The sequence below is a fragment of the Pinus tabuliformis genome, chromosome 7 (assembly GCF_031772625.1).
Source record: "Pinus tabuliformis cultivar Carrire ecotype Pingquan chromosome 7, CPIR1, whole genome shotgun sequence".
Classification (NCBI taxonomy): domain Eukaryota; kingdom Viridiplantae; phylum Streptophyta; class Pinopsida; order Pinales; family Pinaceae; genus Pinus; species Pinus tabuliformis.
This window is the reverse complement of record NC_142293.1, coordinates 1,642,279,944-1,642,303,999: the sequence shown is the minus strand read 5'-3', so window position 1 is coordinate 1,642,303,999 and position 24,056 is coordinate 1,642,279,944. Positions and strand designations below refer to the sequence as shown.

Below are 24,056 nucleotides of genomic sequence, written 5' to 3'. Positions count from 1 at the left end.
CTAAGTAGAGCAGGATCTAGAGGCGAAGCCAATTCTTCCGACTCTCGTGTCAAAAGAAACCTAATTTTCCTGCTGTTGGAAGTTCCCAATAATGTTAATACCACTCACCTGCGGTGTAGCTGCGAATGCCATGCACGTCTAAGATCATTCATCCTGAATGGGAAACAAAATCCCCTTATCGCTGATAGTCACGTCCGCATTGTTGTCAAAGTGGAAATTTATAGTTGGAAGGTTGACCTGGCTGGAGCCAGACAGGTCATAGCATATGTCCAGGAGCGAATCTGGGTCCGGGTCTGCTCTAGGAAGATGTTGGGTCTTGCTCTGGAATGAAGTATTCAGGGTAACATATGTGTCTGGGGCAAGCTGAGTTATGAGAGTTCCAAAGGCCACAAATGTGCCTCATCCTCCCAGAGAAGCACACGAAATCGAGAGCCTCTCGCCTTCGACGCTTATGCCATTCAATCCCATGAAATAGAAGTTGGGATAATCAAAATTTGAGACAAGAGGGGTGAAAGCGACAGTGGAAAGAATTGAATTCTCACCGATGTTGAGTGAGCCTATTTCTGTGGAGGATAGGAAATCTGGAAGAAAATATGAAAATTGGCCGCCATATTTGTTTTTTGTCTAGAAATAAAAGGCAAGGCCAGTCCGCCCCAATTCTAAAATCCTGACCGAGCCTTTAAATTCCCCTATATTTGAATGCCTACATTCGAAGGTGAAGCCCTAGAAAGAATCAAAACCCAGAGTGTAGGTTTTCTGGCTGAAATCTCTCTAGGTTCTTGATCCATTTTTTTTTCAGAGGAAAAAAACCATCATAGATTTATATTAAGAAAATATAAAGATCTGCATTACATAACAAGATTGAGGGCAAAAGAAAAGCCCAGAAGTTGATACTAAATATAGGGACAGATTTTCAGGATCATCCAAAACTATGACAGAAACATATACATAACCTGCATTATCCGATCATGATACAAAATCATTCTACCGCAGAAGAAACAAAACCAGCAAAAGATTGCATGATAAAACACATTCATATAGAGAGCTTGCGGCCTTGCCATGGATGAGAGTCACATTCCATTTATGCTGAAATCCTGAATGAGGAAAGAGATACCATCATGCATGACTGATAATGAGCACAGACCAGGCTGCATGCTAAGACCATCCTTTGAGAGGATATCAGCCTGAGCATTCCAGGAACGGGGAATATGCTGAAACGTAATCTGGTTAATTAAGTTCCGAAAGAAGCTGATGCGGCTTAACCATCCGAGGAGATGTGGACAGTTTATAAGACCCAGACCGTTAACATGATCAATGAGCGATTTTGAGTCTCCAAAAATAGATATAGACTGGATGCCCAAGAAGACACAGAAGGCAAGCAACCCCGAGAGAGCCCTAGCCTCCGCCAGAGAGTTTGAGCCAAAACCGCCATGCCAAGATAAAGAATAGTGAAGGTTGTCACTTATAACGATGACAACCCCGCAGCCACAACTATGGTTGCGTTCAGCTCCATCAAAGAACGCGGCAGGAGTCTGATAGGAAAAGATTCCCAGCTTCTTTTTGCAGGCTTTTTTTGGCTGTGAGTCGTCCTGATGAAAAGAGTCATGGCATGCCATAATACGCTGAAGAATTGCATGAAGGGGCTCCTTTGATTCTTGAAAAATTTGTGCGTTTCTCCATTTCCATAAGAACCAAACAGCAATGATGAACAATGATCTCCAGGATAGACATTGCCCACTCCACCACTTATAACCATCCTGTACAGAAGGAAAGATAAGGTAAGGAAAACCAAAAACTAAAGAAAGTTCATACCAGATATGGAGGGACGAGGCGCATTGAAAAAACATATGCAGGTTTGATTCCTCTGCATTGTGGCACATGGCACATCTACTTGGGCCCTGCCAGTTTTTCCTTTGAAGAACCTCCCATGTAAGATTCCTGTTCCCAAAAACCAGCCAAGAAAATATAATCATTTTAAGAGGACATGCAGCCTCCCAAAGGCAAGGAGGGAAGAGCAGACCAGGACACCTAGCGAGATCAGAGATCATTTCAGCATAAATATCCTTTACGCGTACTGGCAGTTTTGCTTTTGGAAGAGACCAAACCAATACATCCTTTGTTCCCGCTCGAAAAATCCCCAGGCTATTTAGTCTCTCTTTAACAGAGATCCAGAGAGGGATCAGCGATTGAGGCAAATGCAGGTCCTCCCCATCCTTCCAGACAGGGATAGAGTCTGACCAAGATTTTATCAGTTTGTCCCATGAGAAACATCCCAGTCTATGAAGAATGCATACCAGCGGAGGAGGGAAAGAGAAATCCAGACCACATGAAATAGAGTCAAACCCGATAAGCATACTAGATCCCGAGCAGAGATTCCATCGAAGATTTTCCATGAAGAAAGGATGGACTTTCCTGAGGCTTTGCCAGATTGTCGATCCCTTTCTAATGCCAATGGAGCGCCTTCTGTACCAGAACTCTAAGCTCCTGCCTTTTAAATATTTCGCCCTTATAACCTTGCTCCATGGCCCATCACCAAAAATACCTCTATAAAGAGATTTGCAGAGAAGTGCTTTCCCGAAAGAGCGCATGTCTAAAAGACCCCAACCCCCCGCCTTTCTTGGTTTTGATATAGAAGCCATCTTGACTAAGTGAAATTTGCTCTGATTAACTTGTCCTCCCCAGAGGAAATTGGCTGCCAGATTGTTCATTCGGTTTATAATACTAGCAGGGAGAAAGAAGATATGAGCCCAATAAACTGCTAGTTGAGATAGAACAGCCTGGACTAAAATGAATCTACCAGCTAATGAAAGAAATTTTAACTCCCAGCCTGAGATCTTTTTATAAAAACGGTCCAATAACCATTGCCAATCCCTCTTGGAATTGCCTTTTGCCTTTAAGTTGAAACCCAAATATTTAATCCCTTCCTTGATCGAAGAAGGAACAATGCCCATCAATTTAGAAATCCAAAGAACGATTTCCATGTTAGAATCATTGTGAAACAAAGACGATTTTTCCTTATTGATAAACAGACCTGTTGCTTTCTGAAAATTTGCAAGGATATCGTTTAGGCAAGCCCAAGAAGCCCTACAGAGCATAGCAAAGATGAGGACGTCATCAACAAAGAGATTGTGAGAAAGAGAAATGTCCTTGCAAATCTTAACCGGGCGACATCTCTTGTCCTCGACTGCTTTATTTATCTGCAAACTGAGAGAGTTCATAACCAGGATGAAGAGCAGTGGAGAGAGGGGACATCCCTGTCGGAGACCTCTCTCCGCTTGGAAGAAAGACGAAGGAATTCCATTTACAATGACTGAATATCTGACATTCTCAACGCAAGACATCACCCAGTTGATGCTCTGAGTTTTCAATCCTATTTTGGCGAGCAGGATTCTTAAGAAACCCCAGTCTACGCAATCATAGGCTTTTTGCAAATCAATCTTGAGAATAGCCACGTCCAAATTGTTTGACAGCATTGAGAACAGACTTTCCTGGGTCATGGCAACAACATCCAAGATGATACGGCCCTTTAAGAACGCATGTTGGTCCCTAGAGATGAAGGAATTTAGAATGGGCTTCATCCTTTCCGCAATGATTCTTGAGATAATTTTGAACATGATATTGCAGAGTGAGATAGGCCTAAAATTGTAGAAGGAATCAGACCTTTCCTTTTTAGGAATTAGAGCAATAAAGGTAGAGGAGATAGCACTATGAATGCTTCCAGACATTCGAGATGCATCCACCATCCGCAGCAGATCTGCTTTAAAAAGGTCGAAGAAGTGAGAGAAAAATTCGATTGGCCATCCATCCAGCCCAGGGCTTTTATCCTTTTTGAAAGCTTTGATAGCTCTCAGGAGTTCTTCTTCAGAGATCGGCTTGAAGAAACTTTCATTTGCTGTGTCGTCAAACATTTCCGGAACCAGTTCAATGCCCCATAGAGCATCTTGAAAGATTACCTCCCTTCTTCTGTATTGATTCTGGAAAAATCTCGTTGCCTCCGCCGAGATTTCGTGCTGAGAGAAGAGAACATTTCCCATGTCATCTCTGATCCTCCAAATAGAATTTTTCTCTCTTCTTGCATTTGCATAATTATGGAAAAACCTCGTATTCCTGTCCCCCTCTTTGAGCCAGATGGCTCTGCTCTTAAGTCTCCATGTAGCCTCCTCCTTTAGCAAAATCAATTGTTTCCTTTTTTCCAATTTTCTTATCATACTTTTTAGGTCTAGAGACAGGCTATTCGGATCTGCAATATCTAATACGGAATCCAGTTCCTTTTGGATATCATTCAACTCTTGTTTGTCCATTCTTTTCTTTCGAATTTTCCAATCCTTTGCCACAGACCTCAAGCATCCCATCTTTTCTCGAAATGTCATGAATGGAGCCATTTCAGATTCCAGGAGTTCCTTCCATTTGCTTGTGATGATTTCATTAAAATATGGGTCATCTAAATGGATCCTGTTGAATTTAAATGAGTAACCGAGCCTGACATCTTTTCCACGCCATTCAAGGAAAATGGGTCTGTGATCAGAAGTGTAGTCATTCCCAATAGACGATACTGGCATTCCCAATTTCCCAATAATGCTTGAATGAATGATAAATCTATCGATTCTCTTTGCAATATAGGCCTGCCCAGTCCTGCTGTTATCCCAGGTAGGCTTCATTTTATTGGGCAGGATGTCCACCAGATTCCTATTCAGTAATTCCTTCCTGAGTCTATCAGCCAGAGGGTCTATTTTCCTACATTTACCCCAGCATTCATCAGAACTGAGAGTCAGATTTAAATCACCTGCTATCATCAACGATTCGATCTCAAGAATTTGCGAGGCAAAGAGCCTTTCCCAAAAAGAGAGTCTATTCTTATAAGGAGCATAGACATTTAGCATATTGAGAACTAAGGCATGACCCCTGATAGAAGCCGAAATTAAAATTCCTGCACAGCATTTAAAAGCTTTTGCCTTAATCCAAGCTGGGTCCCACAGGACCGCAAGACCACCCGACTGGCCATTTGCCTCAGTGGCAACCATAAACCACGAAGGGAACATTCTCCTAAAGAAAGCTATAGACACATAGTTGGGGTGCATGGTTTCCTGTATAAAGATGATTTTAGGATGAGCCGAGTAGAAAATTTCTTTAAGCACACTGTATTTAGGGGATGCGCCCAAGCCCCTGATATTCATTGAAGCAAGGAAGGTCATTTGGATGACTCGCCAGCCACGCATGCTCTAAGAGGCTGAAACTCTGATGAATCCAGAACAGGAACTTCCACTAAAGATAAATTTCTCACACCATGCTCAGAAACTATAGATCTCCCTCTAAAGTGGCGACTACCACCCTTGTGTTTCTTCCTGACCGTAATATTCTTTGCTGATTTGGGACTAATGAAAGGATAGGACGGGCTGGAAGGTTTATGAATGGTCAATGGCTCAAGATCCAAAGATTTTCTATGGAGAAGAAAGTCGATATCACTGTCAAACTTATTGACCGGGGACTCAGAAGGCGAGTTTACCGGAGTAGGCATGAGAATAGGATCTTTTCCCTTTGGATCAAAAGAAAGGGATTTGACAGGAGTCGGAGATGAGGAGGAGATCTGAATGGGAAGAGAGCCGACCACGAGATCCCTTTGGTTCATAGCAGGAGGAGAGGGAACCAAAATTTCCTCCAGGGGCTCAGGAATAGGAGTGCAATCAAAAGGAGGTGAAGTGAAAGCATCGGGTCGGCCTAGAGAATCTTGAAGAGAGCAGCAAGGGTCCGGCTCAATATGGGGGCCATGGATGGATAGATTATGAGACAACATTTGGCCAGGAGCCAATTTATTCAGATTTTTCTTTTGAGAGTTCTCTCGAAAGCCAAACGAATCCGAGGAGCATTCGGGCTCAGACCTCCTATCTTGTTTCATAGAAAATCTCTTGTTCCTTCGGGAGAGACGATGACTGCAATTTTTAATCAGGTGTCCAGTTTTATGACACAAGGAACACCTAAAAGGTATACCCCAAAAGTCTAATCTTTGATGGATTTTGAAACTGCCCCATGCAATCTCGATATGATCAGGATAACCTCCTTTGTACGTCTTCTCTATGAGGACCCACACAATTCTCTTATCTTTCTCTCCTCTGCACCAGGGGTTTACATAAACAAACTTGCCTATCAAGTTCCCAATCTGAGAGAGAGATTCCCCCGACCACAGTTCCAGAGGAAAATTCGGAAGTTTCACCCAAATCAGATTGTTTGATGGAGTATTCTTTAATGGATCAAAAGCTATATACCATCGAGAGAGGGACAAGAAACTTCTGCCAAAAACCCAGGGATTATGAAGAATAGTCTCTAAATCAGAATCTTTTAGGAAATGGAAAGAGTACCATTCCTTCATAAGACGGGGGATGATAGGAGTATATCCGATCAGGGGGGACCATTTTTCAGTCAGCCACTTCCTCATATCCGCTTCACCCATTTCATGGAAATGCCATTTCCCAACCAGAGCTAGGCTTTTCAAACTATCAATACGTTCTGTAAGAACGACACTGTCCAAAGAAATGGCCTTTGAGGGAGGTATTGTTTTAACAGGGCTTTTAGACTTGTTGAAAAATAGGTTGGGAAGCCCGTCTTCTCTAGAAAATTCCTTACCTTTTTTCAATACTCCCGAAGTGTGCTCCACAGGATAAGGAATATTTGTATCATGCCAGGCAGGATTGATTATCGTATCTTCCACCATGGCTTGCCAACCTGTACAATTCAAAGATTTTATTCGAGCCTCCTCAACTTGGATAGAGGCTTGAATGAGAGCCCGCGTGGCAGATGAATCAAGCCCATCCGCCATTTTGGTGGAAAATAGGACGCAATAAAGCCGGCGAATACAGACCATAAAAAGAATAGCGATAGTACGGGAGAAATCCGATCCGTAGATCCCTTTTGAACAAAATCCCCAGATGGAAAAACTCCTAGAGAAGAAGATTTAAGAAGACAGATCAGGAAGGATCCGATCCGTAGATCCTATCCTGTCATAAGGACGCTACAAGATAAGGATAATTAAGAGTTCTGCAGAATGAACTCTCGGGATCCGAAAGATGGAAAGCTCTAGAAAGGGAAATTGAAGGCGATAAGACTAACACTATTGGGTCCCTATAATACTAGTGATTACCCCATTACTATTGTAGTTATACCCCTTATTATATTGTTGTGCCCCTATTACCCCCATGTTGTTATTTCTGTGCCCCATAGAATCCTTCTATTGTTATTTTTGTGGCTTTATAGTATTATTGTTAGGTCGGCTGGATTATATTGTGACTCCTTAGACTCCTATATATAGAAAGGAGGTTTTGTCATTTGTATCATCAAAGAATTGTTCATTTATGTAATGTAAAGGAGGTTGCCCCCTCGAAGAGGCTGAATTCTAAGGCGTTGATCTATCTTTTATATATTTTCTTGAGTTGGTTTCATAACATTTGGTATCAGAGCTTTGGGTTCTAGGGTTTCGCTGCTCCAAACAAGTCATCGTGGAATTTTCGCCATAACGTTTTTTCTGTGATGTTTCAGAAGTCACAAAAAAAAACCATTTGAGAAGAAATTGCGTTGAACCTTGGGTCTGAATTTTAGAGCTTTTCGCACGATATTTGCGGAGATATGATCTGAGGAAGTTGGTATTTTTGCAAACTCCTGAATTACATTCAAAACAGGTGACCTGGGGAAAATCGTCATAACTTTCTCTCTGGGGATTGGATTGAAATTTCGTAAGAAGGTACAGAAAGAGGACGGACTGTAGTTTATTTTATGGGCGTTTCAGATCCAAATGTTGAAATAGTGACTCGTGGCATGTCGTACAAGTTCGCTCTACTGAACTAGTCTAAAAGCAAGTCACTGTGGAAGATTTCACATAACTCTTCCTTGGAGAATCCAATTTGGGTCAGACTTGTGGCATTGGAAAGAGGACGCAGAAGGATACTACTGGTCACAATTTCGGAACTGGATGATCCAAAATTACAGAGATACATCAGATTCAATACCAGGCTTCTATAAAGTGAAAAAGGTGTGTAGTTTTTTTTTAATTTTTGTGTAAGCTTGGTTTAACGGAATTCAAAGGGCATAGTAAAGCATTATTATCGGTAACTGATGCCCCGAGGAAAGAAAATGCAAACACCTAGTAAGGAACCTGAAAGCTCTAGCATGACTCATGAAGAAGAGGAAGAAATGCTACATGATATATCAAAATTACAAGAACAAGTGCAACAAATGTCACGCTCACAAAAGCTAACAGAAGCTAAGATAAATGGTGTGGAGTCTAAGATAAATGGCGTGGAATCTAAGATAAAGGGCATGGAAGCTAAGATGGATGATTCGAAGACAGATTTGAAGAGAGACATGGCAGATTTGAAGACAGATTTGACAAATTTTCTACAAGAAATACTTACTAATGGTGAAAAGGTTGTAAAGGAAACTCATGATGTGAACAAAAGTAATGTTAATCATGATTCCATAGACTCTAATGTTGGATCGAAGACCCACCATATTCCAAAAATCGATATGAGGAAGTTTGATGACAAGGATCCCGCCACATGGATATTACAGATGGAGCAGTTCTTCGATCATAATAATGTGCAAAACACACAAAAGGTACGTATGGAAACTGTATATTTGGAACCAAATCAGTTTGTATGGTATCAATGGCTTTTCTCTCGTAAACAATTTATAACTTGGGCAATTTTTACGGAAGAATTGATAGCACATTATGAAGATACAAAAAGCAACACTTTTTTTAGCCAATTGATAAGTCTCAAACAAAAGGGTTTAGTAATGGAGCACATTGAGGAGTTCCAAAAATTGAACATAAGGGTGAAAGATATTCCAGAGGAGCATAGGATTGATGTGTTCATAGGGTCTTTAAAGGATAATATCCAACATGATGTTCGCCTTTGGGAACTTGATTCATTAGAGAAGGCATTCAGGTTAGCAAGAAAAATGGAAAGCAAAATTATGGCAACCAGGAAGCATACCACTCACAACTATAAATACGGAAGTGTTGTTGCCCCTAGTCTTCCACAATCTATAAGGTTGACACCACAACAATTGGAAGAAAAAAGAGCAAAAGGGCTTTGTTACAGTTGTGATAGCAAATACACTAAAGGTCATAAGTGTGCTGAGAAGAAATTATTCTACATAGATTGTGAAGAGGAAGAAGAAAAGGAGCAAGAAAGGTCAAAAGAAGAAGATATACTCCAAGAACAAAGCCTAGATGAAGAACAAATAAATCCGACCATATCTTGTAATGCATTGGCGGGAATTACCACTCCTCAAACCATCAAGATAGAAGGACAAATCAAGAAGAAAAAGGTAATAGTGTTGATTGATTCAGGAAGCACCCACAATTTTATTCATTGTAGGGTAGCAAAAGAATTGAATTGCTTCCTATATCCAGCACCAGAGTGTCAAGTGATGATTGCAAATGGAGGAACAATAAATTGCTCTGGAAGGTGCCATAATATCAAGCTATCCATGGGAGAATATGTATTGACTAGCCCAATGCTTTCCATTCCAATGGGAGGTGCTGATGTTGTACTAGGAGTCCAATGGCTACAATCCGTGGGTACAATAGCTTTTAATTTTCAAGAACTTTTCATCAAATTTTCTACAGAAGGAAAGGAAGTTGAATTAAGGGGTATTGCAGGGAAACCAGGAAAGATAATCAGCGCTAATGGTATGACAAAGCTTCTAAAAAAGGAGCAAAGAGGTGTAATTGCACAATTATGTTCGCTAGATGTTTCCACATTGGAATCATCTATTTCTCCAGATCTCCAAAAAGTCCTGGACAATCATTCCAAGGAATTTGAGACTCCCAAAGGTCTCCCACCTATGCGTGATCATGATCATGCTATTCATCTGATTCCAGGAAGTGTTCCTCCAAACATCAGGGCGTACAAATATCCCTATGTCCAAAAAAGTGAAATTGAACGTATGGTTGCAGAAATGCTAGAGGCTGGTATAATTCAACCAAGTCAAAGTTCTTTCTCTGCTCCAGTAGTATTGGTGCACAAGAAGGATGGATCATGGCGCATGTGTTCGGATTATAGGGAGCTCAACAAGCTCACTATTAAAGATAAGTTCCCCATTCCTGTCATTGATGAATTACTGGATGAATTGCATGGATCAATTTACTTCACCAAGTTGGATCTTCGTTTGGGTCATCAAATCAGAATGAAGATTGAAGACATTCCGAAAATGGCATTAGAACTCATGAGGGTCATTATGAATTTTTGGTCATGCCTTTTGGCCTTACTAATGCACCTTCAACATTTCAAGGTTTGATGAATTCAATTTTCAAACCATTCCTTAGAAAATTTGTGTTAGTATTTTTTGATGATATACTAATCTACAGCAAGTCTTGGAAGGATCATGTTGAACATGTTGATAGGGTGCTACAACTGTTGGAGGAGAAACAATTATATGCAAAAAGATCCAAATGTTTCTTTGGAGTCCAGGAGGTGGAATATTTGGGTCATATTGTATCTCATGAAGGAGTTAAGGTAGACCCTAGCAAAATTAAAGCCATTAAGGAATGGAAAATCCCCACATCCATAAAGCATCTGCGAGGATTTCTTGGGTTGACAGGGTGTTATCGCAAGTTTGTTAAGAATTATGGGAGAATAGCAGCACCTCTAACAACATTATTGAAGAAAGATGCATTTTCATGGACTCCGGAAGCAAAAAAGGCCTTTGAACATCTTAAAGAGGCAATGTGCCAAGCACTGGTCTTAGCTACACCGGACTTCACAAAAACCTTTATTGTGGAATGTGATGCTTCAGGAAATGGAATTGGTGTTGTTCTAATGCAAGATGAAAGACCCATTGCTTTTGAAATTCGTCCAATCAAGGAAAAGTTTTTAAGCAAAGCTATTTATGAGAAGGAAATGTTGGCAATACTCCATGCACTTAAGAAATGGCGACCCTATCTAATGGGAAGACACTTCAAGGTAAAAACAGATCATGATAGCCTTAAATACTTTTTAGAACAAGGATTATCCTCTGAAGAGCAACAAAAGTGGGTCACAAAGATGTTGGGTTATGACTTTGAAATCATCTACAAAAAAGGGAAGCAAAATGTGGTGGCAGATGCACTCTCAAGAAAGGATGAGTGTTACACAGTAATTTGTCACCATTGGTCACCGTCCCTGTTACCCCTATTTCCATACATTGGAGGACGCATTCCGGAACCTGTGAGCAGTGACATAGTCTAAAAACACTTGCATTATGTTCCCCTGAGTATGTACTTCATGTTCCCTGAAGACACCTTCTGTAAATTATCCCTGGAAAGTACTCTTTTTCCATTGGCGCAGGTCCACAGTATCTTACCCGCGCCAATCACTGAGATCCTCAAAAGAGGGCGCGACCATTGGCGCTCTGTCACAGAACAACACTCGCGCCAGCCCAGTTTGGTAATGATTTTTGACAAACGCACGCCCATCTGCTTTTTCCTTTCAGATCACGAAGTCTTTTGAGGGTAAAATCCATCTGATAGAGGTCGAGAGTCATCATCTATCCTTGACATCTATCCGCAGTGGCTTTTTCAGAGATAATGCCAATCCACAATGAGTGTCCTGGTTCATCGAATCTTTCTCCCTTGTCCATCTATAAATATCTGTCCTCATGCATTAGACAAGCTAGTGGTTGAGTTCTAAAGTTTTGAAGGAATGCTAGTGAGTGATAGTGAAGCATAGAGAGGTTATGCTGCCGGAGAGGAGGTACATTGCAAGACACATATAGTTGCTCGCCCAGCCAGAGGAGAGGTTCAACGTCAGAACCTTGGTTGTAACTTTTCCTGTCTATTATTCATTAATGAACGACTGTTATTATAGTTCCAATCTCATTGTCTATTATAGTGATGTTTGATTTATTTCCTTTCTGACTGAAATATAGTTGTGCCTTGGTGGATTTTATGCTTGTATCTATTTCTTCCTTTGCATGTGCAGGTGTCCATTTGCAAGGATTGCAAGGATTGTGACCTGCCGGAGCGAGGGAGCGGGAATACCAACTCTGCTTCAACTATAGCGTTGGATTCCAGGTTGGTCTTCTTAATTCACCTTTAATGTACAACTAGGAACTTGCATGGCAGCGTGAATTGATTGTGGCTAGTTCTGTTTTAGGCTAGTGGGATCGCCTCTGTCCGTAGAGGGGATTTACCTATCCAACAATTTGGCGACTCCACTGGGGAGAAGCTATTTGGAGTTTGTATTGCATGTCAATTTTCTCTTGCTTGCTTGAGTGAATGAGCTTTCTAGGTCAGTTTCGAGATTGTTATTTACTGTTTGATCCATCTGAATACTGTCGGCCCGACCTGGGGTCGTGTTATTTTTTTTTTTTAGCTGGCAAGCTTAGTTGGCACGGTTTTTACTCTGACAGTCGCGCCAATTGGCGCTATTTTCAGTGTACAGCTCACGCCAATGCTCAATTAGCGCCGTTTTCTTCCTGACAGTAGCGCCAACCCTGCGAACTTGTTCATTTTGCTTGTTTACAGCCTCCCAAGCTTGGGTTTCCTGTTTTGTTCAATCATCTGAATGTATCAGAGTCTTTTTTTGACTGGTTTTGAGTCTTTTTCTGGAAAATTATTAATTTGATTTCCTTTGATCATTACTTGGAGGTTTGTCTCGATCTGTTCACAATTTTGCATCTTTTTGCTTTTGTTTTTGCAAAAAAATTTCCCCCTCATTCGCCGGGGGGGGGGCTAAATTGTGTATGAGTGTTAATCGCCTTTGAGTGTTTTTAGTTTATGATCTTTGGAACTCTCACCCGTTTTTCTTGGTTTGCATATATGCAAGATTAAATCTCTAATCTATCCTCACCTACTGCTAGAAATTAACAACTAAATAGCATGTTCATAAAAGAAGATTGAATCCTGATAAACACACACTTAAACTATGTTGGAAGTTTGGTTATATAAAGAGGGGAGTGGGTGAATCAATATAATGCTGATTTGATCATTATTAATCAAATTTTGGGTGATTCACTTCTAGCTTCTTTGGATTTTGCTCGACTTCATTTGAACTTAGATTACATGGTTCATAGAAAGTCTTTGTGTTTCTCCTTGCTTGGATAGTTCATCTTGGTGTTTCAGAATTGGTTCCATTTCATTGAGTGAACTTGGTTTGTTTATACTTGTGAATATCTCTTAAAATTTGTTTAAATGCATCATACCATCTTAAAGGAAAGAAAAACAAAAGATCTTTTGCATCATATTAGTTAGCGTTTATTGTTATTTGTTGCTTTTAAAAAGAAAAAGAAAAATTTTCATTTCTTGTTATTAGCTGCATTAGGATCTTTGTTGTTTGCTGAGTGATCATTTCGTTTGTGTAAAGATCTCAACCCTCCTGTAGATAGAATTCATTGAATGAAATGATATAGTTTTGGCATGTAGTTCGCATTTAAGAAATTTTTGAGATATCACATACGGTAGGACCAAAAAACTGAAACATAATTGAAGATAAACTTTAAAATAAACTCAATGAACTTAACAACGCATTGGAATCTAACGCAAACATTCTAGAGGTCTAGGTTAGAGACGTGTTCCGGCGTCTTTAAACCCGGTAGCTTACCGTCGAGTGGTTGGGTGATTCCTCCACGGTGAAACGATAGGTGCCAATACGGACTGAGCTCCCACGTACCGTCGCGTATATACGGGAGACCCCACTAGGCTATCATCCTTTATCCGTAGGAAGCCGAGTCTGCTGCCTTACAAGCCGTAATGCACTGAACACAGCATTCGGGAAGATTGACTGCAGTACGGGAAGTCCTTGGTTTTCATCTGATTGCCGAGGTGTATAAGCAGTTTTACGGATTGTTTGGTAAACCTTTTTGCCTAGAGTCTCCAGAGTAGTCACTTTTGATCCTTTTCGGACTCTCTAAAAGAAAAGGTGCCTGTGAGCGTCTTGTCACTTCGTGCTCATTAAACATTCGAAGGAGACTAGAGTCATCTTTTGTCCTTTTCTCGACTCTTAAAATATGAAAAGGTCAAGTTGTGTCTTTGCGTCTTAAAATTTATTTGGCCACGATAACATTTACCCAATTAGATTTTGTTTGCGTTAGCTTGAGTAGGATTCTTTCTCGTTCAATGGCATCCTTCCCTGCGTCCACCGGCCAAGGTGTTCCCCCTAATGGAAACCCTAGTCCATTTCCTTCTGTTGGAAATGTCGGTGTTCAGTATATCGCAACTTTGTCTTTGCCTGGGTTAACCATCGGTTTGCCCGTATGGTTGTTTTCAAACTCGGTGGTCTCGAGTGTGATAACAGGGAAAAGGGAAGGTTCGTTTCCCTTGTCGACTTTGTGGAGGTAATCATCTCCTTCGCCTTTGTCCACTTATGGATGAAGCCTCCCGTCTTTTGGAAAGTCTGTCAGCTCCCTTACCCCAACTACTCGCTGGATATCAGCGTCTTTTTGCAAATGCAGATCATCTCTCCGCTAACCAAGAGATCAAGCATGATTCCTCTTTGGTCCAGCCTTCTCTTCCCGAACCTGGCTGTGCTCAGCCTGTTCCAGACCAGTCCCTGGTCGGAAAGAGTGTTGACTTACGTTCATCGTCTATGCACCACTTTGTTCTGGGAGTATTCATCATCAAGGATGAACCATCTGAATCCAAACCAGATGAAAGTCCACAGGTCCAGATGACAGTTGACCCGGTCTTTCAAAAGGTCCAGATGACAGTTGACCCAGTTTTGCCTTCAGAAGTTCCATCCTTAGATGATATTATCATTGTAAAGAATGAAGACCACAACGTCCAAATTCTATACATAAACACAGACTCTAATGATCAAGTGAGCATCCCTCTCATTCCTTCGCAGTAGGAAGGAGGTTCATCAGAGTCATATCCGGTCGTTTATCCGGTCCCACCTCCAAGCAACCTAGTTGTTTCCTTCAATTGGGATCAACTAGGCAATCCCCGGTTACCAGCTTCCATACCATTTCGAATTATAGTCCAAGTCTACCGAATGGTTATGGCCGGTGCCATTATTGATGAGGGATCTCCTGTGAGCATCCTTTCTTCAACAGCTTGGGAAGCACTTGGTTCGCCATTGCTTCTGCCTGAGGTAAGAAACCTTACAGGTTTTAATCGAGAAACCAGTCGACCTTTAGGAATTCTTCCCAATGTACCTATCACATTAGAAGGGAAGACCATTCAGATGGGCGTCATGGTAGTCCAAGGTCCGTTAGATTACAATTTACTCCTTGGGCGAGACTATATTTATCGCATACGTGTAATCGTGTCCTCACTCTTCAGAGTGATGTGTTTTCCACACGAAGGAAGGACGATCAAGATCGTAGACCAACTTTCGTTCCCCGGTTCACACTTCACATATAGTCATCTACCATTCCTAAATGGTCTTATTTCCACAGGAAATGCCTCAACATCCAGCCCGTCATTCTGATGACGGCAGCTGACCCGGGCAAGTGACTCAAGCCCGGGGGGCATGCATCCTCCTTTTCAAAATTGAGTCTTTCCAAGCGAACCTTCATTCCATCCACTCCGTGCATGCCATGAAGCTTGGGGGGCATGTACCTCGATTTGCATTATCATGCTGGGGGCATGCAAATTTATAACAAGCATAGTTTTTTCGTTTCAAGCTTGTGTAAACATGAAACCGAATCCAAGCACAGTTCTCCATGGTTCAAGCTTGTGTAAAAATGAACCCATACCTGATTTACATCCCGTGATTGCCGTTTATCCGCTAAGTTTTGTTAGATGAGCCTTGGTTGTTTCATTCCATCGCCACCATCTCTTTGGCCGATCATATGCTTTCACTTGGTTGTTTATCCTTTCTTGAGAAACCGTAGCGATGAGTGGTTTGTATTAGCCAGCCTCTTGACCATTACATGTTTTGAGCAGTTCCACCATTGCCGGAACCAGTTGCTACCCTTTATACCACTCGTTCCTACAGGACGAGTCGCCTTTACGCTCTTTTCTGACTCGTAAAAGATGAAAAGATGGTCGAGTATTTTTTCCTTTTTGACTCGTTAAAGAGAATAAAAATGGAGGTCCGCTTTCAGCTCTTTTTCTGACTATTTAAAGAGGAAAAGATTACCGAGTCGCTCCTCTTGACTCGTTAAACGTTAATAAGGGGCGGTCGTTTTAAGTTCTTTTTGTCGACCGTTAAAACATAAAAAGATTACCGGGTTTTTGTCGTTTCAAACTCGTTAATGGTTACGAAACGACGTGGTTTTGATCGCTTTTTTACTTTTTCAGGTCGAAATTACTATTTATGAAAAGTTCTCCTCGATCGTAATGGTCGGGCGGTTCTTTCGAGCATTTTTTTATACTTTTTCGGGCCCAAGAGACACAACTTTACGAAAAAGGACACCCCTGGAGTTTCCTTTTCTGCTGTCTTTTCAAACTCTCTAAACATGAAAAGACGCCGAGTTCTTCCTTTGTCAGACTCGTTAAAACCTGATGACATCGGATTTTGTCGAAATGACGCACCACAAGCATATGTTATCCCCATCAAGCTTGTTAAAAATAACTGGGGTACTCGCCAGAAATGGTGGGGGAAAAGAAAATTTTGGAACCATAATTATTATCGTGTCGGCAATATGTCGCTCTTGAACATGGCACTTGTTTGCTTTCGTGTCTGGGTGGGGATATCTCATCTCATTTTTCACTGGCCTCCGTGGATTTGGGTAATCCTATTTGACCTCTCATCTACTCATTGCCTCGTCATCATGACCTTTGCTACATTGATGTCAAATACTGCCAATTCCATTAATGTGCCGCCGATATGTTCAAGAGAAGTTGACCTCTGAAAAGAAACAACCTCCATCTGATAGTTCACATAATCTTGATTCACAACATTATCTCACTGTCTCGTGTTGATGATGTGGGAAACATTATGGCCCACCTTCGATCAAGGTCACTTCCTGTCGACTTCAGCTCATTATCCAGGAAGCTGATCTAGAGACTCCCTTCCGGTGCCTTGGAGCCTGCATGCCTCAATGGCAGGTTCTTCGCGTTCGACGTGAGGTTTTCATCATTGGCCTCCGATCGAATGATTCTACGGGTGTTCGACGCCAACTCATTAATTCGCACGCCGTAGATTGTACCTATAGTACCTTGAGGGCCATTGTCATTATTGGTGGTACCTCTCGCGTCTGTTAACAGTTCCCACTATTGACTGGTAATCAGATGATGTTCATGCATGTTCGACTTTAGCTCATATATTCGCATGCTTGAACTTGTACTCTTGTTCGGGCCGAGATGGAGCGCAAGACCCTGGATTGTGTCTGTTGTAATCCAGGCGTGATTCTTGATACATGACTCATTCACTGGATGGCTGCGACCATGCCTGAGTCTAGTCATTGATCCTAACTAGATGGCTGCGTCCATACTATGGATCTCGATTATTTATGTACTCTCTTATGGATGGCTACGACCATACCACTTACATCATGTAATTGAACTATCAGTCGTGTCTCTCAATGCAGATCCTCGGCGACAGCTATATGTGTGTTCTTGTGTGTTCCTGTAAAGCATTTCACCCCTCTCTCTCTCTCTCTCAGACTTCATGCTTTAGGGGGCATCTATTACACAGTAATTTGTCACCATTGGTCACCGTCCCTGTTACCCCTATTTCCATACATTGGAGGACGCATTCCGGGACATGTGAGCAGTGACATAGTCTAAAAACACTTGCATTATGTTCCCTTGAGTATGTACTTCATGTTCCCTGAAGACACCTTCTGTAAATTATCCCTGGAAAGTACTCTTTTTCCATTGGCGCAGGTCCACAGTATCTTACCCGCGCCAATCACTGAGATCCTCAAAAGAGGGCGCGACCATTGGTGCTCTGTCACAGAACAACACTCGCGCCAACCCAGTTTGGTAATGATTTTTGACAAACGCACGCCCATCTGCTTTTTCCTTTCAGATCACGAAGTATTTTGAGGGTAAAATCCATCTGATAGAAGTCGAGAGTCATCATCTATCCGCAGTGGCTTTTTCAGAGATAATGCCAATCCACAATGAGTGTCCTGGTTCATCGAATCTTTCTCCCTTGTCCATCTATAAATATCTGTCCTCATGCATTAGACAAGCTAGTTGTTGAGTTCTAAAGTTTTGAAGGAATGCTAGTGAGTGATAGTGAAGCATAGAGAGGTTATGCTGCCGGAGAGGAGGTACATTGCAAGACACATATAGTTGCTCGCCCAGCCAGAGGAGAGGTTCAACGTCAGAACCTTGGTTGTAACTTTTCCTGTCTATTATTCATTAATGAACGACTGCTATTATAGTTCCAATCTCATTGTCTATTATAGTGATGTTTGATTTATTTCCTTTCTGACTGAAATATAGTTGTGCCTTGGTGGATTTTATGCTTGTATCTATTTCTTCCTTTGCATGTGAAGGTGTCCGTTTGCAAGGATTGCAAGGATTGTGACCTGCCGGAGTGAGGGAGCGGGAATACCAACTCTTCTTCAACTATAGCGTTGGATTCCAGGTTGGTCTTCTTAATTCACCTTTAATGTACAACTAGGAACTTGCGTGGCAGCGTGAATTGATTGTGGCTAGTTCTGTTTTAGGCTAGTGGGATCGCCTCTGTCCGCAGAGGGGATTTACCTATCCAACAATGAGGATGTGGAAGCATTGTTGTGCGCCATTTCTATTATCCAACCAGATTGGATAAACGAAGCAAGGGAGGAATGGAAGAATGACAAAGAAGTGTGGGCACTTATTCGAAAGTTACAACAAGATTCCAGTACGTTTGATACATTTAGCTAGCAAAATGACTCGTTATGGTACAAAGATCGCTTATACCTCTGTAAGAATTCTCAGCTAAAACAAAAGATTCTTATGGAATTGCACACTTCTCCCTTAAGAGGGCACTCAGGATTTTTAAAAACTTACCACAGGGTTAAGAAGGAATTTTTTTGGGATGGCCTTAAATTAGATATTCAAAAGTTTGTGGCGGAATGTTTGGTTTTCCAACAAAATAAAGTTGAAACAATTAAGACACCGGGTCTATTACAACCTTTTTCCATTCCAAGCCAACGTTGGGAGGAGGTTTCAATGGATTTTATCACAGGTTTACCCAAGTCTAAGGGAAAGAGTGTCATCATGGTGGTAGTTGATAGACTTACTAGGTATGCACACTTTTGTGCATTATCACATCCATTTAAAGCCAGTACAGTTTCTGCTGCATTTATGGAAGGAATTCAAAAGCTACATGGAAACCCAAAGATTATTGTAAGTGACAGAGATCTCATTTTCACTGGAAATTTTTGGACAGAATTATTTTCTTGTCTTGGCACTCAGTTAGCTCATAACTCATCTTATCATCCTCAATCTGATGGGCAAACTGAGATAGTAAACAAATGTTTGGATGGATATCTTCGTTGCTTTGTATCTGATAAACAGACACAATGGGTCAAATGGTTGCCTCTGGCTGAATGGTGGTATAACACTTCCTTCCATACAGCAACAAAAATGACCCCATTTATGGCACTTTATGGGTATCAACCACCATCCATCACATCATATTTAAGAGAAAATTCTAAGGTTCAGGCAGTGGAACATCACATCGAACATCAACAACAAGTCCTCCAACTCTTAAAGGATAACCTCGTGTTGGCACAAAATAGAATGAAACAACAGGCAGATCAACATCGCAGTGAAAGAAGTTTTGATGTAGGTGATTGGTTATTCCTACGGCTACAACCATATAAGCAAATGTCCCTAAAGCAAGCTAAGAAGGATAATAAATTATCACCATAGTATTATGGTCTGTACAAGGTATTGCAAAAGATTGGTACTATGGCATACAAATTGGAGCTTCCTGCAGCTTCTCGATTGCACCCAGTTTTCCATGTTTCATGTTTAAAGAAGGTTATAGGCGACAAGATCCCAGTTCAAACAATATTGCCAGAACTTGACGAGGAAGGAAAAATTATATTGGAACCGGAAGCAGTCACAGAAACAAGAACTCGACAGCTACGAAATCAATCAATTTCAGAGTATCTTATTAAGTGGAAGAACTTATCCGCTGAAGATTCCACATGGGAGGATGAGAATTTTATGCAGAAGTATCCAGAACTACTCAAGCGTTGAGGACAACACTTTTTTGAAGGAGAGGGGCATGTTGGGTCCCTATAATACTAGTGATTACCCCATTACTATTGTAGTTATACCCCTTATTTATATTGTTGTGCCCCTATTACCCCCATGTTGTTATTTCTGTACCCCATAGAATCCCTCTATTGTTATTTTTGTGGCTTTATATTATTATTGTTAGGTTGGCTGGATTATATTGTGACTCCTTAGACTCCTATATATAGAAAGGAGGTTTTGTCATTTGTATCATCAAAGAATTGTTCATTTATGTAAAGTAAAGGAGGTTGCCCCCTCGAAGAGGCTGAATTCTAAGGCGTTGATCTATCTTTTCTATCTTTTCTTGAGCTGGTTTCATAACAAGCACTCTTGAACGCGCCTATTGAGAAGATAGGAGAGGACAATTCCCCACCGTCATTCCAAAACTAGAATTGAATGAGAAGGATTTGAGAAGCTGTAATGGATGAAAAAAGGGTACTAATAAGTACAAAAGACACAACGGATTAGAATAGAGCCAGATTACTCTCCGGAAAATTTTGAAAATCCCCCTTTACAGATCATCGGAGAAAAAGACGATGACGGAAATTGACTGGTTATTCCGATAGCCATCCCAAACAGGAACCTTAGAAGCATCAAAACCAGAATAGAGTAAAAAAAACTAAGTAGTAGAATGGTCCTGACAGTCAATGCAGCAACAGTATAGCTGAAAAATGCACCACCATTTACCAATTCTAATGCGGAAGTCTGAGCACGGACTGTAAATGACTATAGAATTCTTAATCTTAACAAATAATGACTTCAGCATATTTATAAACAGAAGGTTCAGATCATAATCAGATATCAGAGCGATTTTAATCAATATTCCTATGCCATATAGATTTCATATAATGGAGACAAGTTAATCATGCTTCAGTTTTAACAGAAACCTTTAAGATAAACTTCATCTAAAAACAGAAACTACCAGCACAGGGAAAGGATAAAATCTGACCTTTTGAGCTTCACCGAGAGCAGCGAGAGAGAGCGTCCATGAGCATAAAACGATAACACCAATAGATAAAACGAAGGGGAAAAAAATAAAAGCAGGAGCTCTCACGATGAGAAAACCAGGAAGAAACAGAGAGACTCTGAGGCCGCAAGGCCTGGGGTCGAGAAAACAGATGACAACTTCTTGGAAGGCTTTATAAAGGATAAAAATGGGAGCTTTCGTAGAGCACAGATAACCCTCTAGGCGTCCTCATGCATGCTACAGAGATTCCGAAAACGCCACGCCTGCTAATCCATGCATGAAGAGAGAAACGTGGTAGTAAATAGAACCATGTAGTTGGAAGCTGGCACATCTTCGAATGTCTATAGGGTGGCACAAAATTCCCTAGGAAGGAGATTGGCTCCCACCAAACCGGAAACCATTCAACTGCTTGTCTAGGATCCCCTGAGGTGCGTGAATGAAAGCTAAAACCTGTCAGGTGGCTGGCTCCTGTGAAATCTGTAGGCAAGGTGGCTAGAAGCTCCCTACGACGCTCCGCTCTCTCGCGCTCCGGCTCAAACTCCCCCCAAAATTTTGAGCACCAAGTTCTTGATCCATCCCTGTAGTTGACTTCACAAACGCATCCCCCAACACCGCAGGGGTTCCAATTGCCTTCTGTAGTGGTCAATTCAGTATAGGTAGCCGATTGAAAGGGTAAGTGTTTATAAGAAGATGACTGCTAAGGATTGAATATGGAATCTACCTGCGAATAACAATTTGAACAAGGCTTGTATTGTATCCATGTCACATTGTTGCCCGTTTAAATTACCAGCAAACAAATTCTTAGCTTGTGTCCCAAACCCTACTGTTACAATATAGTTTCTTGTACCGACTTTTCTTCTAGGTTGAAGAGAAACATTGCTCACTGAAGAATAATTGTCACTGTTTCTGGACCTAAATATATTCAAACAATCATTATCTCCTTCGAAAATCTGAGAGACCAAGTCTATCCATGAGCTCAAGTTGATGAGCCGAGAGGTGAGGAAGCCCCATGAATATGATCCAATCTTAACTTCATTGGTGGCTTTAGCACTTCATGACTTGCACACACAAATTGTAATTAATTTTTTGAGCACGTGAATATTTCAAATATAAAGCGTTCTAAGTTTTGGTTTGACCAAGCATGAAAAAATTCAAGTAGACACATGATCCAATGCTTATTAATATAAACAAAAATAAAAACCTTCACATGCAAGTAACTGGGTGGTCGGATTTGTATTGACATAACATTTAACACATAGTAAATATATGGAAATGATACCATCTGACTCGACAACTTATCCAAAATTTTATTATCACTAAAAACATCCTTGTTAGGATCTCAACCATCAAAAACATGAATTCTCATCCTGCCTTTCAAAACTAAGAGTTTTGATGAACGTGAGTCCTGAAAATTGATCCAGTGAAATTTACTAGAATCACCCTAACACAAAAATATCTTGAAAAATTATTTCCTCTCCATAACCTGCAAACGAAGATGAACACATGGAAAATTCCTGGGAATTTCTTCATTTGAAGTTTGAGGATGAGATAGTGTGGTAATTTTGGTGGCCTGTGGTTGTTAAACTTCCCATGAGACAAACAATAACCATGATTAAACAGCATTAGAGAATGTATTATTTGGATATCTATTGAGATGGAATGAGTAGATAGGAAAGGAAGATGGGATGAGATGATATGCAAGTATTAGTACATTAAGTTACTAAGACAACTCAACCAAAGGAACTCGCTCCCACCAAAAAAAAATCTAGAAGCATTTGGAAAATACCTACATATGAATTGGGATAGTATGGTGATTCTCATGATATTGAGTTACTTAACTATCTATGAGCCTACATAAGCATATCAATGGCTACTCTTTAAACAAAATATGAGAGAGGCTACATTGTTTGGATATCCATCCAGATGAATTCAGTAAATATAAATTTCTCTACTATATTGTCAAAATTCATTTGATCAACTTCCCTACAGATCATGTTGGGCATTTGGAAAATCCTCGTGTGTCTTTCCATTATAAGTGTTCAATTGTGATAGGGTGGTAATTCTCATGGGATTTCTGAACTACGCATGCACGTCATTGAAGCAGAACAACATGAAAGGAAGTTGGTCATGGAAATCAAAGTAGATATGAAAGGATGCTAGTCATGGATGAGGTCAAATGCAAGTTCTAGGTGATTTATGCATCTTGGTAAAAGAGATATCTAAGTACTCTGAAAAAATAAAACAAAAAGTTACCTAACCTATGAATGAAGCTAGGCATTTGGAAAACCCCTGTGGCTCTTTCCATTTGAAGTTTTGAATCGAGATAGTATTATAATTCTCATGGTATAGGGTTGTTGCACCGCCCATTTGCCAACATTGAAGCATTAAAATGACAACCACCCTTATACAAAGGACTACAAAAGACTAGAAAATGTGTTGTTCTATTACCCATTGAGATAGAGTAAAGAGCTATGCAAGGAGGAAAGAATAATAATGGCTATTAATTACACTTTTAGGCATTTTCTCTGTGGGGTTTGGGTGGGAAAAAATTGTTCACCTAACCAATATGAGAGCTTCATTTTCTTTGTTTGAGCCAATTACATTTTGACACGTGGAACGAGTTTCGAGCAAGTTTTATAGAGTTTTGGGTGAGAACTAGTCTCAAGTTGAGTATTCACCGAGGACTCATTTCATGAATGGATTCAACACAACTCATGAGTCTTGGGAGGTCTCATTAATCCATCATCATGTTGCTCTGGCTAGCCATTGTCGAGAATATGGGTAGATCCTACCTTCGTCTCTTGCAAAAAACTCACCAAGTGTTAATTGACAGTGCTTATGGAGGAATTTCCCCACCAGGGTTCGCTAACGGTGTCGTAAAAAAGTTGCTTCTATTTATGTTGTTTTCATGGGAAAGGTTTGTAGAGCTTTGGGTGAGAACGAGTCTCAAGTTGAGTTTGGATGTGACTTTTTGTAGACCTGAAAATG

At 40.9% G+C, this 24,056-nt stretch overlaps 1 pseudogene; it reads right to left on the bottom strand.

Moving 5' to 3' along the window:
- Positions 1–23,520, bottom strand: LOC149254669 (aspartyl protease family protein At5g10770-like; annotated as a pseudogene).
- Between the last annotated feature and the right edge of the window lie 536 nt (positions 23,521–24,056).